Genomic DNA, 19946 nt, shown 5'->3' with positions numbered 1-19946 from the left:
GGCTTCATTTCTGTGAACTTTTCCTGATGATTTGTCATATGAGATGATGCACTGCTATCGATATACCAAGGATCATGTTCCACTTGGTCAACTTGATAGCTGTAATCCTCTTTGGGATTGAAATCAGTGTCTAGGTACACTAGGTACACTGTATTAGTCTGATGCATTTCCTCGCTTGCAAGAAACATATTTCTATGTTCATTTGCAAAATGAATGACTAGAATGTCCACCACAATGATTTCCTCTTCCTTAAGGATTCCCTTGATTATTGCTGGATTGATCGCCTTGGTTGTATTGCTTCTTGCATCAATCTCTTTCATAGTGTCTAAACTTGTGACAGTAGTTGCACTGAATGTTTGACACATTGGTGGATGCATTCCCCCGTCCTTGGAATCTTCCTCGATTGGAATATCAATTTCCTCTTTGCTGATTCTGATGTTGCTGAGGATGATGCTAATACTGATGTTGATGCTGACTTTGATTTTGTTGCTGATGATGACCACTTTTCTGATATGATCTACCTCTGCCTTTTTGCCTCTGCTTCTGCTTCTGTCTAAAGCTGTGAATGCTTGATCATTAGAATGACCTTTACGTGCTTGGATGGCCTCAGTCCTGAGTTCTTCACCAAGTAGGAGTGATTGAAGTTCTTCTAGTGTCAAAATTTGCCATTGGATGGCAATACTCTGGACTAGATTCTTGTACCCCTCTCCTAGTCCATTCAGAATGGCTTGAACCATTTCTGCGAGGTCCATAGTCTGTTTTGCTGCTACAAGTTGATTGTTGTAGTCTTTTATGTGGAGTACATAAGCATGACCGGTTTCATTGCTGTTGTGGAAACTTCTCAAGGTGAGAATCCTAGATGTGTTCTTGGACTCGTAAAGATCTGTGAACATATCCCATGCTTCTTTTGATGTCTTGACTGTGTTGAGCTGTCCTAGCATGACATCTTGCACATTCTGCTTGATCAGATGTGATCAGATGATAGGCATACTTGTCTTTCTTATCCCATTCTACTTGAGCTCGGGCAATGGCAGGATCTGCTACTAGTGTGGAAACTATTTGTGTAGCTATAGATCCCATTGCTAGTGCTATGACAATAGATGGAGTAGAGCTACTGGTGCTAGATCGTCCAATGGTCTAGGTGTAGACCTATCGACATACTCCCATTTGTCCTGAAGTACTAGAATGGTCTCTATTTGATATTTCCATGTACCGTAATTGGAGTTGTCTAACTTAGCAGATGCCTCCAAATTGAGGTTGCTAGTCGACATGGTGCAAGAAATGTACTCAAAAGTGTCGTGAAAATCGCTGTATGAATGAACTGCAAATACACTGACTATGCCAAGTGAAATCTCTGAGCTGTCGATGAAGATAGAACTACAATATATAAAATCTAGTATGTATTACAAGGCTTGTGGCAATGATGCCGGGAATAGCCAAGAGGCTTTACAAGGCTGAAATGATGTGCACGATGCCATGAGATAGCCGAATAGGCTTACAATGGTGGCATGTGCATGTGTAATCAAATGCTATCTGCCCTCTGAAACAATCTACAATGCCTCTGAACTCTGAACTCTGCTAATTGAACTGATGAACGTAAGGTTTTAGGTAATGTAATGATGTGAAACCGTATGTGAGTGTATGGACTGACTCCGAGTAGGTACTAGTCGAGAATTTTGGGCATGGCTTAGACTAGCAACTTGGGGAAATTCAAAGTGTCCCCTCTATGGCAATCTAGTCTACTCTAATCTAGATCTATACCAACCATTGATCGATGAAAGAACAGCAAATCATTCCTTTTCTTTTGTTCTTTTTAAGTGCTAGGTCAGATGCGTCGATGTAGAGGCAAATTTGTGTGAAGGAAGTGGTTTTGTTGGTGAGGCTCAAGTGTGAGTGTAACTTGTGCCAAAATGTGCGCGTGATATGATGAGTGCGTAGAGCACAAAAAACGATTGACTTTCCTTTTTGGAGCACCCTCAAATTCTTCCTCGATCAAGAGATACGACTTGATCTAGGTGGAGGGGCAAAAGGAGTGCAAATGTGCTCAATGATGATGTGTCACTGTGAGTCACATGCAGTGATGATGTGGCACTGTGCCTAGCAAGAGGTGTGCCAGTGAAGCCCTATGCTGAGGTGGCAGGAGTGGTCACATGAAGTGATTGTGGAGCACTATGTGTGCCTACAGAGGTCAGTGCTGATTGGATAGCTGAGGTGGCACAGATGATGATGTCAACAGATGACATGGCAATGTTGATGTGGCAATGAGGACGTGGTAGGTGACGTGTCCCTGATGACATGGTAGATGATGGCATGGCTATGCTGACAGGGCTATGCTGATGTGGTAGTCATTAATGGTGTGGTAGTCAGTGATGATGTGTCAGCTGATGTGGCTATGATGACATGGCTACCACCATGGTAGATGATGTGGTAGATAAGATAAGGACTGATGGCATGCTAGCCTCATGGGGCTGCTAACATGGCCTTGTAGATAGGGATGCCATGTGGCAATGTGTTTGTGGTGCCACGTGTCAATAGGCCAACCAAACTGTGGTGACCCAACCTGAGGTTCAGGTAACTAGCCCTATCCTCAAGTTATGCCACGTGTTGGGAGGAGGGCGACCAAAATCTTTATAGATTCCATCCTCGTTTTCATCGAGGCCGTGCATGAGTTTAATCTTGGAAATGCCGATTCCTGGTTGTGTGGAGCTCGTTGTCGACCGTCGGGAGCTTGGAGGTCGCGAATCCATCGAAGGCCGTTATGCAGGTCTCGTTGTAGTAGAGCGTTGCTCGTTAAGGCTTGGAGCTGAAGGCTTGGCTGGATTCAGCTGTCGTTGGGTTGGTTAGATCATTGGAGAGGCTTGGTTTCTATAGGTCGTTTGAAGCGTTGAGGCTGTAGAGAGGTAGCTGAGTGTAGAGCGATGGAGCGTGGGTTTCTTTGCTACTGGAGTTGTAGTTCGTAGGAGGCTCCATCCCATTGGTGGAGCAGCTTTTGATGGCGTAGTGCAACCTGTAGGTTTGGCTATCAAAGTCAAGTAAAGCTTGTGCGAGGCTCGAGCGAGAGAGGCCGTATGCCTTGGAGGTTGTAGAGTGGTGTAGCTGAGCGCAGGAAGGAGCCTTAGAGCTCCTTAGTGCAGTCGGGCCGTGAGTGTTGGAGATGGAGATGGCCCGTGAGCCCGCGATGAGCCCATTGAAGTATGGATGCTGCTACGCTAGCAATGGGAGCCTTTAGAGCTGCGTTGGCTGCGAGGAGGAGGCAGTCGTCTGTTGCTTGCTAAACTGAGGTCGCGGGGCTGTGCGCCGCTCTTGTTGGGCTTTGGAAGGCTTATTAGTCGAAGCCTTAGTGCCTTGTATGCAGGAGCTGCGGGCCAAATGGAGTTGTTGCTAGGATAGGTCAAAGTGTACGATAGGACCTGCAAAGAGACTCTCTGTGTCTCTCTCTCTCTCGACAGAAATCTCTCAAGAATGCTCTACCTATTTCTCTCTCTCACAAATCTCTCACCATAGATCTCTCATGAATCTTTCAAGCTCGAAGAAAATTATATCTCACAAACACTCAAGACATGAAGAAGAAATACTCTCTCTCACTCACATAATATGTCTCTCAAAGAACTCTCGAAGAAGATGAATGGAAATCTTCTTCCAATGGACAGAATTTGGACAGAATTTTCTCTCAGTAGAAAAGAATTGAACACTCAATCTCTCGATCTCTCAATCTCTCTCACAAGAAGGATGGCGCCTTAGCAGAAGGCAGAACCATGCTCTAATACCATGACAAAATATGAAGAGGGGAGAGGAGAAGAGTGGAGATGAGGAGAGAGGGAACAGCTAGAGAGCACACCACAAATGACTAACTGTACACTAGATTTAGTTGAAAAAATAGAATATATACAAACCCTTTTAGGGTTAGGGTTAGGGGATCTAACCCTTTCCTTTATAGCACTCTATAAGGTTAGTGCTATGCACATATGATCACGTGATGGTGCTATGCACACATGATCACATGTTGTTGAGCATGAACTCTCAACAGCACAAGATGAATGCACACACTATAGTCAAGCGATGGCGTTCATGATGGATGTGGCTAACACGCCACGCAACTACCCAAGAGACAGACAAAGGCAATTGCTGTTGCTAGTCCTTTCCATAACCCTTAAGGCATGAAGTGAGAAGCTATAAAGGCCCTCGTCTTGAATGATGATGTAATGGCTGTATGGGATATGAGCTCAGCCTCCATTGACCATGGATGATGGGTCATTTTGCGATGTCGTAACCAAGCCATCAAAGAGAATGCATCCACCATCTGGAAGATGATTTTTATAAACAAATGTCGCTCTGATATTTCCCTATACTTTGCAAAGATTCTATACACAAAGTTTGTGCTTGGCCATAAAGTGGACTTTTCCTCAAATGCTCAAGTACATGAGCAACCACGTGTGACAATCACCAGATAGACCCATGGTAGCGAAACCTCTAGCATGCATCGACAGTCCAATGTCAGGTGAATATATATTTAAATATCATGTCGACTATTTGCTTCTGGTTTTTTGGGAGAATTCCAGCCCAACATCAAGTGATAAGTTTGTATGTAACCTTATTGGACATGTCACATGTAGCCTCAGTGAGGACTAATGATATCTTCATGAATATTGAAGAGGACATTGGAGAGGGAGCACGTTTTGAGTGAGACATCACATTTTCTACCACGATTTTGTGAGATGCAACTATGGAGCATCGATGGGTGCTGCAAGAACTTGAGCGGGTGAAAAGTGACAATGAACGATTACATGCACTATTATCTCAAACTGGACAGTGGCTTGATATCAGCGATGCATACACAGAGATGTGCCTAATAGTAGCTAATTATTCTCAATAGGCACGTGATGCACAAGCCGCCTTGCAACATATCAAAGAATGAGGCATAGTCTCGACAACATCAACCACTATTTTGTGGTTGTAATCACTCGTTACCATGAACTCTAGTATTCTACTAGGCATGTGAGCCCAGTGATTGGTAATTTTTATTGCACTCATAGTGATCATGCATAATTAAGCATGGTGGTGGGTGAGCGGTGGCACGGTGGAATTGTAGCCACGACAAATGTGGCTGATGACAGCCACCACCATCGGGCAGTAATTTCCACAAAAGTAAACCATGAATTCTAATCAACTCTAATCCCTCACTACCATGCACTCTAGTACTCTCTTGAGCATGCAAGCCCAGTGACTGGTAATTCACTACACTCATAGTAACCATGCATGCAAGCCTGGTGGTGGTAACTAGAAGCTGAGTAATTGCCACCACCTCTAATAATTCATTACCATGCAAGTTAGTGCTGTCGCCTTGAATTAATCAAAATTCAGGCCAACCACCGCGGTTGCTCTCACCTTGACAGTAGTCGAGCAACCATCACGGTGGCTCTCACCTTGACAGTGTAGTCAGGCTACAAACTGCTATTCCATTCTCTTAACCATTTTGTCTTCTATCCCTCTCAACCATTTCATTCTCCCTTGCAATCTCAAGCCTCCACTATTCCATTTCCTTCACTTCTTCATCTCTATCCCTCTCGACCATTTCTTTCTCCCTTGCAATCAGACTTGCAATCAGACTACAAACTCAAGCCTCCACTATTCCATTTCCTTCACTATTTCATTAGGAGAGGGATACAAGAATCTAGTCCAGAGTATTGCCATCCAATGGCAAATTCCGACACTAGAAGGACTTTAGTCAGTGTTACTTGGTGAAGAACTCAGCATGCAAGCCATTCACACACGCAAAGGTCATCCCAGTGATCAAGTATTCACAGCTTCAGATAGAAGTAGAGGTAGAGGCAGAGGCATAGGTAGATTATTCTAGCAAAGTGGTAATCATTAGCATCAAAATCAAAATCACCATCAGCATCATCCTCAACAACATCAGCATCAACGAAGAGGAAATCATTCCAACCGAGGAAGATTCCAAGGATGAGGGAATGCATCCACCAGCATGTCAAACATTAAGTGCAACTTACTATCATAATTTTGGACACTATGAAAGATATTTCCGCAAGAAGTAGTACAACCAAGGTGGTCAATCCAGTAGCAATCGAGATAATTTCATCGAGGTGGACATTCTAGTCACAGTCATTATGCCAATGAACCTGAGAACATGTTCCTTGCAAGCGAGGAAATGGAAAAGATTGTATGTTGACATAGATTGCAATTCAAAAGAGGATTTCAGCTATCAAGTCGACCAAGTAGATCAAGATCCTTAGTACATCGATAGCGGTGCATCATGTCATAGGACAAAGCATCAGGAATGGTTCATAGAGATGAAACCATTAGAAGGTCAAATAAATGTTATCTACACTATAGATAATACACCGAATCCAATTCAAGGGAAAGGCATTGTCCCTATGAACAATTTCACTAGTACACAAGGATTGGTGAAAGATGTAATCTATATTCTAAAGCTCAGCAAGGACCTCTTGTCAGTAGGTCAAATGATAGAACACAACTACTGAGTCATTTTCTACGGAGATGAATGCACTATCAGAGAAAAATCTAGAGGATTTCAACTAGTACGAAAAGCAGTCAAGGAAGGACGCTTGTTCATAATGCTAGCTATAGTACTAGATTTGCATGCCATGTCATCTCAACTGCAACAAATGCCACTTTCTGCAAAATGGCACAAGAGATATGGACATGTTGATTTCAAGAGCTTGATAGCTCAGAAATCATAATATGGCAATTGGAATTCCAAAACTTTAGTTTCTTGGAAAAGTTTGCGAACCATGCTGCTTCATGCAAATAAAAGCAAACCAACTTTGACAGAAGTACATCTCAAGCAAGAGGTATTCTTGATTTGATTCATTCAGATGTATGGGGTTATGCCCAGACCCACAGCATCAATGGTTCACTTTACTACTTGACTGTCATCGACAAACTACAGTAGATATTGTTGGTTCTACTTTCTAAAAGAGAAATTTGAAGTGTTTTCCAGATTTCAAGAATTCAAAGCCATGGTAGAAAACCAGACAGATAGAAAGATCAACTTAGTCATGAGATCAGACAGAGGAGGTGAATACATGTCTTTAGCATTCATGAACTTTTGCAGAAGTCATGGCATTCAAAGATAATTCACTTGTGCAAATACTCCTTAGTAGAATGCAAGAGCTAAAAGGAAGAACTCGGGGGGTGCACTACTTAGAAACCCTATGTATCTCGTGTGTTCGAGGATGTGATAATCCTGTAGTAATGCGATATGCATTATTGCAAATACTTTTTCCATTTATATGAGGCTTTATTTATTGTTCAAAATTTGGCTTTTTCGTATCATTTACCAGAAAGCAAGAGAGCCTCGAGAGTAGGTATTCATTTCTTTTGCTCCCTCTTCTTTGCCACACCTATTCTCTACATCCCTTGATGTCAAGTAAGTTAATGGAATGCATACAATGTCACTTGCAACATGTAGATCGCCGCATTGCTTTTAGCATAACATCTTCATTCAATACTCTTATTCTCCTACATCTGCCTAGACTCGCTTTCTTTTCATGCATATGTATGTCTGTTTCTTCTGTACATTTGTACACTTCTCCTTATCAAATTTATTTCACTTTATTTTCATGGGATGCTGCATCCTTCATCTTATTACAATTAGGTCATCATTTGCAAAGAGTGCAAAGGATTTGGCCACATTGAGAGACTAGGTGTTACATGTATCTCATACAGGTAATTTTTCTTCAAGAAATCATCAAGAAAATTCTCTTGCCAAACTATACTCCACTAGAAGAAATCACATGGAGGTTGTAAGAGCTTGAGGGGGGTATATATGAGAAAAGCTAGGGTTTAAGTGCTTCTCTTTCATTGGTTTCTACATCTCATTGTCTCCTCTCCCATTGGCCCTTCCATCACATTATCTCCTCTCCCATTGGCCCCTCCATCCAACTACCCTTCCATTGGTCTCTCCTACCCTCCCTCTCCTGACTTGCTAATTGGTGCACACGATAACTTATCAAAGAAAGATTTATGTGAGGTGATATGGCGAGAAGCACTGCTACTCCTACTAGACATCAAAAGGAAGGTGTCATCTTCAACATGAAATTGCACAAACCAAATGGGAATGAGATTTCCATTAAAGGCAATATGAGACCAAAGGAACCAAAAGATAAGATCACTCAAATGAAAATGAGCTTTCCATTGAGGACCACATGAGAATAGAGGTATCAAAAGACAAGATCACTCAAATACACACCCTCCTTTTTCCTCGACCAGTGCATATATAGTTGTTGAATGAGTCCATCATTGTGCACTTTGAACTAGGGTGAACATAGGGGTGAGCATAGGGGTGAACATGAGGTGAACATAAGGTGAATAGGGTGACATAAGAGTGAACATGGGTGAACATGGGGTGAACATAGGGGTGAACAAGGGGTGATAGAGAGGTGAACATGGGTGACAAAGGGGTGAACATGGATGAACAAGGGGCGAACATGGGTGAACATGGGTGACACAAAGGTGAACATGGGTGAACATAGGAGTGACGTTGTATCACACTTTTTTTCTTTCTGTGGTGTGAATGACTTTCAATATTCAAAAAACGTGAGCTGCTCTAGTACGCTTGGATGCCCACAGTATGTATCAATAGGATGGATTGTTATGACACAGTAGTTTTGCAAGTACCTTTATCGAAGCGAGCAGTGAGTAGTTGACTGAGTATACAGCCTCGCTATGATGAATAGTGGGTACTTGCAAACACGTTAGTGGCACCTCAGTCAGTGACGTTGTGTGAAGATTTTTTAAAACCCCAAACTTGTTTTGTACATATGTACATGTGTGATGTTCAATTTGTGTATGTGCTTGCTGGCGTTCAATCATATTTTGTGTAAGCAGCTTTCGAGTACTTCATGGTATCCAGAGTTGGGAATGTGTGCATTAAGTGCCTTGGTCTAAGTTTTGTGGGGAAGCCTTGGGAGTGGTGAAAAGGCAAAGGTGATGTGGCTATAATTAAAAAAGCTATCCATGCATGTGGCTACGTAATAGAAGAGGGAAGCTTCTCATTGAGGAGGAAGCATGGTACGTGGAGCTTGGGCTTGCAGGAGGATTGCAGAGGTGATCATGGGCGCATAGAGAAGGTGAAGGTGAGCTCAGAGGTAGCGAGGGGGGGAAACCATAAGTAGGGGAGCTCGTAGAGGGATTTTGGGCTGGCATAGAGGTGTCGCTACTACAAGACAAGGAGGATCTTAGGGAGGGAAGACAGGGATTGCGACTCAAGGAAGGAGTCCTGAGGTCGTGAGCTGCATGGTAGAAAGGGAGGCGAAATTCGAGGAGCTGAGGTCGATGGCGGGGCAAAGCTTGGTTGGAGAGGCTTGCGTTCGAGAAGGAGCAGACAGGGATCGCGATGCAGGCCTGGAGGACTTGGGTCATTGTGCTATTGTGAGTTGCTAGTAGGGGAGCCTCTCGGGTTCAAAGGTCGAGAATATACATAAAGAAGGAGGCCTTTGGTTGGGGGTACGCAACGATAGAACAAAGGACCTCAATGAGCTACGAGAGGGAGGGAGAGAGCTAGGGTCACTAAGAGAGGAGGAGGAAAGCCTTGGGAGAAGGTGTGTGCTTCATGAGGAGAAGAGGAGCTGTGAGGCAATTGTAATCATCAAAATGAAGGAGGAGGGAGGTAAGCTATAGCAGGCTAGTAATCACACGGGTTGATGGAACTTTGGGATGGCAAGATGCAACATGAGAGCTTGGCAATTGCACGAAGACATAGTTGCGAGAGGTAAGACAGAAGGAAGGTTATGAGCCCGAGAGCTCTAGAATGTTGTAAGAGCAGCTAAGGGAGGCAAAAAAGCAGTTGGTCATCGGTTGCACGAGATGATGGAAGGCATATAATGCATGCAAGAGAGGCTTTTGGCTAAGCGGGTGCTTTATGAGCAAGAGAGAAGCGTTGGGTGGTGAACGAGAGCATGGGGTGGACAATCATGTACAGAAGCTGGAGCACCTTGGACTGAGAGAGCATGAGTTGCAACAAGAATGTGGTTGGGCTTGCATGAGATTAAGGGGCCAAAGTTTTTGCTTAAGGTGTCTTCCGTGTGGGCTTGTACGTGGTTGATTATGAGCTATTGCTTAGTAAAAGCTTGAGGAATAGCTATGGTATGATTTTTTGCTAGATGGACTGTTGGCAACATGAAGTCATGAGCTTGGAGTATTCTATGAGCAAGAGAAGGAAATAAATAGTGAAGTGGTTCTATGAGAGTAGAGATGGCAGGCTGCATCATTTCTAGTACTTGATGTTGACCTTGGGAAGACATGATAAGATTTTTGACCGTGGCCACTTTGTGGGTGGTTGTCCGGTGAATTGTGGGATTGGATGTATTATGTATCTAAATGCTTTGTGAGCTTGATCTCAGTCAGTAGGAGAGCTTGTCTTGAGCTGTGTAATCCACTGAGTTCTTTTTGAGGTTTTTTAGCTTTCAGTGGAAATGTGGCCAGAGTATGAGTTTGTATCTGAAGGTGTGTAGAGTCAAGGAGTTTCAATGAATGCCTTTTGCCTTCTAATGGTGTTGTTCAGTTGTTTTAAATGTGGATGAGGGTGGCTGTGAAGGTGGATTAGGCTCTACTGCTTTTGTGGTACTTCCATGGAGGATTGTGCACTTTAGTTTACAAGTGTGAAGTTGTGTAGTTAGTTGTAGTGTTGAAGAGCTGAGAGAGATGGTAGAGGACTTTGCAAAGTTTTGGGGGATGCCATATGAGAATGCAGTGAGATTCCTGGAAAAGATGGAATTTACAGCACTTATGAAAGATAGGGCAACCCCTGAGATTTTGTTTTAGATCATGAATTATTGCTTGCAGGGAGATGCAAAAGCATGGTTGCAGACTCAAATGGCTACCTTCAGGACTGCTCTCATCCCCAGCAGCAAAATCCAGAGTATACAGTGGTGAGAGCAGTTTTTCTTGCACGGTTTGCATAATCGAGGAGCCCTAATGAAGTTTGGAAAGAGCTGTGCAAAGTAAGACAGGAGGAGGAGGAAGAGGTTGACCAATACCTGATTTAGTTTGGGAGGTTTTGGAGTTTATGGTGTGAAGCTCTTGTGCTGGAGGTACCTCCTCAAATGATTAAGAAAGACCTCTTCATTTCAGGCCTGAAGCCTTCACTCCATTTGAAGGCGACTCTGGAGCTGAGGAAAATTGATAGTTTTGAGGATGCAGTCAAAGTGGCTAGGGAGAAGCAGTGGAAAGTCAAGAAGTTGAGGCAGCTTGGCATGCAAAAAGAGCCTAAGAATCTGATTAGAAGCCCAGAAATGATCAAGGCATATGCAGAGAGAGAGCCAATGTCTACTATTCCTGTGTAGGATGATTCCTTGAAAAAGGATTTGCATGAAGCTGTGGAGCTGATGAAAACACTTAGCCTAAATTGGATGGAGATTGCAGAAAGAAACAGAGGTCAGAACAACAAGAGAGAAGCTATGAGAGAGCTATGACTGGAGGAGAAGGAAGTTCAGTTGGTGCAAGGAGAGTACCAGGTTATATAAGCAATGTCCAATGCTGGAATTGTGGGGAGTGGGGACATATCAGCCCTCACTATGATAAGCTAGAAAGGGCAAGGGGAGATGTCTATCCTGAGTAGCATTCCTGAGTAGCATAGAACAAATGATAGATCAAGTGACTACAGTATGGAGGTGAAATATCTGAATCAGCTCTCTACCAATGATGTGAAATGGGAGGATAAGGGGAAAGGAAAGGCAATTAGCCTGATTAGAATGGAGACCATACCAGAGGTTATGTCTATACCCATGCAGTGTAATATGATCTGTAGACTGGAATTGGAAGAGGAACCTGAGGAGATAGTCATAGATGAAGAGATAGAGAGTGAGACAGAGGAAGAGAGCATCTCATCAAAGGAAGAGAGTCAGTTGTCTTCAGTGTTGAAGAAACCAGATGTTGATGATGTAGGGGAGCTGGAGATCATTACACTTAGTATGAATGGAGGCTTGTCAGTTGCTATGGAAGAGGGTGTTGCTCAACTAGATCTATGTGAGGTAGCAAAAGAGAGCCCGAGTGAAGGGGTTGCTACCATAGATGGCAAAAATATCGAGAGCCCATTAAAGGTAGCTAAGGATAAGTCTGTGTGTGTATATGATGATCATGCTCTAGTGTTATGTGATGATGTGCCTATGATGGCTGAATGCAATCAGTTTGTTTGTGATTGTGCTTACCGAAGAGACTGAGGTTTCAGATTCAACAAGTGAGGAAGAAAGAGGTGAAACTAGCAATGAGGATGAGAGCTCAATCATGTGTGACAGTGATGAAGCAGATGTGGCTATTACTGATGAAGTAACAAACCTGCAGTTAAAACTCTTAATTTGGGTGGGACCAACAAGTGTTGATTGTGTGCATGCAAACTTTGATGTGTATGATGAGATTAAGATTCAATGTTTACAAGATGATGGTGATTCAGAGGATGAGCTCGATTGCATTCTTGATGATGCACTGGATGATATGTTAGCATTGATCTCTTCAAAAAAGAATATAAACACCAGTATGCATGTTGAGTTGGATGGCAGTGATAGTGTGGTTAATGATCAGCTAGATGCTTTACTTGATAATACCTTTGTGGATTTTGCATGTGTGGTTGGTAATGACAAGAAAATATGTACTTCTTATGACTGTTCAGGAAATGAAGATGTCAGTGAAGACCTAATGCATAGCAAAGAGTGTGCTGATATGTTTGATTATTCTACAGGTGGGAAGGATGTTTGTTTGCTCCTGGGTGATCTTGATAATTCATGTGATGGGTTAAGTTTTGCAGCTTACAAGGTTGAGGCAATAGGGTATGTTGAGAAGTCCCTAATCACAGATTATGAGCTGGTGGTGCCCATGAGATCTGTGTGTGAATTAGTGACCTCAAAAGATATGGCTCATGTGAAGCTGAGCAAGACACATGATATAAGTGTGATAGCTAATAGCCAGTGGACTTGTGTGATGTCTTGGCAGGATAAGCTATGGGATCCTGGAGGCTTAGTGAGGATGTGGGTATATGGAAGGAGCTAGTGGCTATATCGATTTGGTGTGTTGTTGATTCCTTTTGATCCAGGGAGATGGTGGATTGTGCATATCTGGCAGTGGAGGGTTCAAAGTTATCCTTTTGATCCGAGAGGAGGAAAGCAGAGGCATAGAGTACAAGCTTGCTTTGTTTTTGATGCAAGTGGTTTGCTAATGTTTTTCTTTAGCTGCTGGGACATGAATGTCACAGTAGAAGAGTGGGGTTGCTAAAGGTGTGTGAAGATTTTTGAAAACCCCAAACTTGTTTTGTACATATGTACATGTGTGATGTTCAACTTGTGTGTGTGCTTGCTGGCATTCAATCAAATTTTGTGTAAGCAGCTTTCGAGTACTTCATGGTATCCAAAGTTGGGAATGTGTGCATTAAGTGCCTTGGTCTAAGTCTTGTGGGGAAGCCTTGGGAGTGGTGAAAAGGCAAAGGTGACGTGGCTATAATTAAAAAAGGTATCCATGCATGTGGCTACGTAATAGAAGAGGGAAGCTTCTCGTTGAGGAGGAAGCATGGTACGTGGAGCTTGGGCTTGCAAGAGGATTGCAGAGGTGATCATGGGCTCACAGAGAAGGTGAAGCTGAGCTCAGAGGCAGCGAGGGGGGGGAAACCATAGGCAGGGGAGCTCATAGAGGGATTTCGGGCTACTACAGGATGAGGAGGATCTCAGGTAGGGAAGATAGGGATCATGACTCAAGGAAGGAGTCCTAAGGTCGTGAGCTACATGGTAGAAAGGGAGGCGGAATTTGAGGAGCTGAGGTCGATGGTTGCTCGGGGGGCAAAGCTTGGTTGGAGAGGCTTGTGTTCAAGAAGGAGCAGACGGGGATCACGATTAGTGCTATTGTGAGTCCTCTTGGGTTCAAAGGTCGCGAATATATGTGAAGAAGGAGGCCTTTGGATGGGGGTACACAATGACAGAACAAAGGAGCTCGATGAGCTACGAGAGGGAGGGAGAGAGATGGGGTCGCTAAGAGAGGAGGAGGAGAGCCTTGGGAGAAGGTGTGTGCTCCATGAGGAGAAGAGGAGCTGTGAGGTAGTTGTGATCATCGAAATGAAGGAGGCGGGAGGTGAGCTATAGCAGGCTAGTAATCACATGGGTTGATGGAACTTTGGGATGGCAAGATGCAACATGAGAGCTTGGCAATTGCATGAAGACAATTGCGAGAGGTAAGACAGAAGGAAGGTTATGAGCCTGGGAGCTCTGGAATGTTATAAGAGTAGCTAAGGGAGGTGACAAAGCAGTTGGTCATCGGTTGCACAAGATAATGGAAGGCATATAATGTGCGCAAGAGAGGCTTTTGGCCAAGCGGGTGCTTTATGAGCAAGAGAGAAGCATTGGGTGCTGAACGAGAGCATGGTGTGGACAATCATGTATAGAAGCTGGAGTACCTTAGACTAAGAGAGCATGAGCTGCAATAAGAATGTGGTTGGGCTTGCATGAGATTAAGAGGCCAAAGTTTTTGCTTAAGGTGTCTTCCGTGTGGGCTTGTACGTGGTTGATTATGAGCTATTTCTTAGTAAAAGCTTTAGGAATAGCTATGGTATGATTTTCTGCTGGATGGACTGTTGGCAACATGAAGTCATGAGCTTGGAGTATTCTATGAGCAAGAGAAGGAAATAAATAAAGAAGTGATTCTGTAAGAGCAAAGATGGCAGGCTGCATCATTTCTAATACTTGATGTTGATCTTGGGAAGACATGATAAGATTTTTGACCGTGGTCTTTTTGTGGGTGGTTGTCCGGTGAATTGTGGGATTGGATGCACTATGTATCTGAATGCTTTGTGAGCTTGATCTCAGTCAGCAGTAGGAGAGCTTGTTATCTTGAGCTGTGTAATCCACTGGGTTCCTTTTAAGGTTTTTTAGCTTTTCAGTGGAAATGTGGCCAGAGTATGAGTCTGTATCTGGAGGTGTGTAGAGTCAAGGAGTTTCAATGAATGCCTTTTGCCTTCTAATGGTGTTGTTTAGTTGTTTTAAACGTGGATGAGGGTGGCTATGAAGGCGGATTAGGATCTACTGCTTTTGTCCATCCAACGTTGGTTTGGATAACACGTACGCAAAAATTATTTCAACTTTAGGGGGTAAAGTGTCTCAAGGCCCAATCATTTGGCATCTTCCCATATTTCGAGATTGCATATTCACATAGTCACGTGAATTTTCTTGTGATTACGTGTCATGATGATATATTTCACGCATTTAGAGAGATGAACATGGGTGACAAAGGGGTGAACATGGGTGAACATAGGGGTGAACATAGAGGTGAACAAGGGATGACAGAGAGGTGAACATGGGTGACAGAGGGGTGAACATGGGTGAACATAGGGGTGAACAAGGGGTGACAGAGAGGTGAACATGGGTGAATTGGGGATGAACATAGGGGTGAGCATAGGGGTGAACATGAGGTGAACAAGGGTGACAGAGGAATGAACATGGGTGAATTAGGAAGGAACCGGGGGTGAACATATTGGTGAGCATAGGGGTGAACATGAGGTGAACAGGGGTGACAGAGGAGTGAACATGGGTGAAGTAGGAGTGAACATGGGTGGACATAGAGTGAACATGGGTGAAAATATGGGTGAGCATAGGGGTGGACATGAGGTGAACAGGGGTGACAAAGGAGTGAAAGTGAACATGGAGTGAACATAGGGGTGAGCATAGGGGTGGACAAGGGGTGACACAGAGGTGAAGAGGGAGTACGGAGAGAGGTGTTCAAGATCCCCATGTGGAATGAATGGAAGTGGTTACACCAACCACTAGTCCACAGCCCTTGCTATTTCCATCTAGCTGGGAGGAGAAAAAAGCCTTAGTATTTATTGATCTCCCACCAACAAACCACAACTTGGCAAAGAGTACAACCTTGGTAGGGTTAGGAAAAGGGATACTTTTTTTTTAATAAATAAAAATCCAAATAATAGGAATGGCAATCGTTATCCATAGAGAGGGACTCAATGAGAATGATACTTCTTTACCCATGAGCCATTCATGGGTGCTGGTAACTTCTTGCCCTCCAAGGTGGCCAAGTAAACCCCTCCACCAATGGGAATAATCCTTGTGATAAAGAAGGGCCCTGCCTAGCCACCACTGAAAAATTTGGGCTTTTGCTTTAGGAACTTACTGGAAGATAACAAGACCAAGTCGCCAACTTGGAATTCCCTCTTTCTGAGATTTCTATCATGCCATGCTTTCTGTCTCCTTTGCCATACTTGTTGAGCAAGGATTGCTTCACCGACAACGATGTTCGTCTAAGGCTTCAAGATCCCATAATCACTCAAGTGTGCATACTTCCAAGTTATCATCCATCTATGCCATGACCCTAGTAGTCTTCATGTGGAACTCATAGGGCATGCCTCCAGGCCATAAACTAGCTGGAATGGTGAATATCCAGTGCTAGCCTTGTATGCTATTCTATAAGCAAAAGAGCCACTGGTAGTAGAATATCCCAATTAGCCAAGGAATGAAAGACATAACTGAGCCACAATATGAGACATGGTTTGATTGGATCTTTCAACCAAACCATTAGCTCGAGGGTAGTATGAACTAGAGGTCTTGTGAACAATTTGCAGTTTTGTGATGAGGTCAGTAATGATATCATTGAGAAAGTGGGTACCTCTGTCACTCATCAATTCCATAGGACATCCAAACCTAGAGATGATTTGATCATATAAGAATGAGGCCACAACTTGAGCAGAGTGCAGGCCTTTGTGGCCTTCACCTCCACCCATTTGGTGCCATAGTCAATAGAAATCATGGCATACTTGTTCCCTCTTTGAGTTGCAGGAGAGATGGGTCCAACAAAATCCAATCCCCATCTATAGAAGGGTGGTACAAGGTTGGATGGCTAAAGGGGGAGGTAATCCCATCGGGTAGGCTTGGGTCCACCGCTTTGACATGAGTTACAATAGTGCACATGAGCATAGCAATCTTGAAATAGCTTTGGCCACCACAACCTAGAATGCATTATCTTTCTAGCAGTGGCCTCAGATGCCATATGACCTCCCCCCATTCCTAAGTGAGCCTCGTGAATGATGGCTTGTGTTTCATGAGGGAGCATGCACCGCCTTAAAATGTGGTCCTTCCCATCTTGTACAGCTGACCTGCAATCAGTTTGAAAGGAGCAGCCTAAACAATCTACCTCTGATTTTGTGCTGGGTTTAGCCCTTTGGGAAACTCACTTGTAGACAACAAATGTACAATGTTTGCATACCATGGTGGAAAACACTCTACAGCAAACAAGCAGTCATCTTTTGGTACTATGACACCGGCACCAAAATAGACCCTCATCTGGAAGGTCATCATCAACTCTTGTGGCTGCTTCACCTAAAGAGATCCTTGACAAGTGATCTGCAAATTTATGCAATTGTTCTACTCTCACTAGGATGTCAAAGTCAAACTCTTGAAATAGAAGTATCCACTTGCTCAGTATCCCCCCAAGCGTGGGTTTGTTCAGCAAGTATTTGAGAGCTTGATGATTAGTAATGATGATAAACTTGCTGCCCAAGAGATAGTGCCGGTACTTTGTCATGGCATAGACCATGCCCAATCCCTCGCATTCAGTGGTACTATGGTTTCTTTTTGCTCCATTGAGTTGCCTGCTTGGAAAGTACACAGGTAGGTTGAGGTTGTGCTCTTCACCAGCCCAGTTGCATCTACATGCACATGGAAAATGACATCCCATTGAGGTTGCCGCAAGATGGGTGCCTTCACTAGATGGTCCTTGAGGTTGTCAAACACTAGTTGTTAAGGTGCAGACCAGTTGAAGGACTACTCTTGGTGAAGGAGTTCCGTCAGTGCCACCGCTATGTTGGCATAGAACCTAATGAATCTTCTATAATAACCCACATGTCCCAAAAAGAACTTGACTTCTCTGGGTGTGTGAAGAATAGGCAAGGTCAATATCACTTCCACCTTCACTGGGTCCATGGTCATTCCCTCAGCCAAGACAATGTGGCCAAGGAGAACCCCTCACAAGGCGACGAAGAAGCATTTGTCAGGATTTAAGCACAACCTAGCTTCTCTGCACTTATAAAAAGCCCACCTTAACTTACTCATGTGATCAGTTTGAACAACAAGTTCAAGGTGAAACATTCTTACCATTGAACACCAAGAAGTCATCCAAGAATACCTCAAGAAACTTTCCGATGTTCTCCTTGAAGAGTTTGGTGACAAGACGTTGAAACATTGCTAGTGCATTGCACAAACCAAAGGGCATCATCCAGTAAGCATATGTCCCCCATTGGGTGATGAAGTTAGTATTTAATTGATCTTTCTCTCGCACCCGAATCTGGTTGTACCCACTATATCCATCTATGAAGGAGTATAGAGCATGACTAGCTACTGTTTCCACCTGGTTTCCAACACCCTACCAGTGAAGGGGAGAGGGAACCTATCTCGACATGTGGCAGTATTCAACTCCTATAGTCGACACAAACATGGAGTTTTCCAGTATCTCTTTTGGGCACCACTACAATGCCATTGAGCCATTCAGAGTAGTCAATAGGGTAGATCAACCTGCTTGCTCCATCTTTTGAATATCAACATGGACAACCTTGACATAGTTAGGATTCATGCGATATGGTCCCTTGATCACCGGGTCTTCTTTCGGATACAGATGGATGTGATGTTCCATGAACTCAGCGGTGTCTGGGTACTCCCTTTAAATCCTTATATGACCATGCAAAGACATTGACATACTCTTGAGAAAAATCAGGCAATGCAACAAGGAGATAATCATGCTCCCAAACCCAATTGGCTACCTTGAGATGTTGTGGTTGGTGCTCTGTCCCAATGTTAAGATACCTCCAATCCCTGGCATGGTCAACTTGAGGTATGCTTACTGATGTGGAGTTGTTTGGTTCCTTTGCTCCCACTGCTTGGTGCACAGGAGTATTATTCAAAGAAAAAACCCCCACTACTTCTTCCATCCAAGACATCGAAATGATGGCTGGGTGTCTTCTTGCAATGGTTGAGATGTGGAGGTAGCACTTGGGCCCATTATCTTTTTGCCTTTTTGTGCTTGCTTGAGCATTCCTTTGTGTGGTAGTCCATCCACCTCGTATTTGGTTTTGGGAACCTCTTGTGTTGTTGGAAGATCAGCCTCTGACAAGCATAAGTCGAGCATGGTAAGGTCTGCGACATCTTCTTCTCTGTGTATGCTATGGCTTGCCTTGCAGGTCTAAAGTTCTAGAATCCAATGCGAATGTGGACGGTTCTTGCAAAGTTATCTAGTCTCTTGGCCCCTCCTAGGTTGTGGTCAAGATGCACAATGGAGTCAACTACCCTTCCAAGAGTCATTTCTAGAACCACTCGCCTTCGGGGGACATCAGTTATTAGTAGGTGGTTATCCTGTTCTTCTATAGATCCATAAGTGTCTTCTCCAATACCTTCGTTGTGCTCAGTCAATCCATCATTTATGTGGCCATCCTCTTCTTCCAAAGATTCATGAATATCCTCTTCAGTACCATCACTATGCTCAGCCACTTCCTATATAGCACTATTACTATCATCAAATTCCTTTTCCTCTGTTGTGACCTCATGGTATTTTTCTGGTATGAGGCATCCATGTAATGTGTCTCCATTGCTGCTTCATGGTCTTGTCTTTGAGTCACCCTGATGACCTCTTCACCACCTTGTCTAGTACTTGTGGCCATCACCCATCGACCACTGATACATGTGGGGATTATTACAAAGACCAAAAGGCATCCGTTCATACATTAGGTTAGCCAAAAGAGGTGCAGATGCTTCCTAGCTCTCACCTCTTGCACCCTATGTGAAGTACCAAGATGGGCTTCAGGATCCTCTTCTGGACATAACTCCACCATGTTGATGGCTAAGGATCCCAGGGCCCCCATCCAATCCAAGATGACAGCTTCTTCCTTGTCTGGTCCAGTATGTTCCAACAAGTACATCAAGCTCTCATCATCTTGT

This window comes from Dipteris shenzhenensis, chromosome 28 (assembly GCF_047967505.1).
Source record: "Dipteris shenzhenensis isolate YYH24624 ecotype China chromosome 28, Dip_SZ_1.0, whole genome shotgun sequence".
NCBI lineage: Eukaryota > Viridiplantae > Streptophyta > Polypodiopsida > Gleicheniales > Dipteridaceae > Dipteris > Dipteris shenzhenensis.
This window is presented reverse-complemented; position numbering follows the sequence as displayed.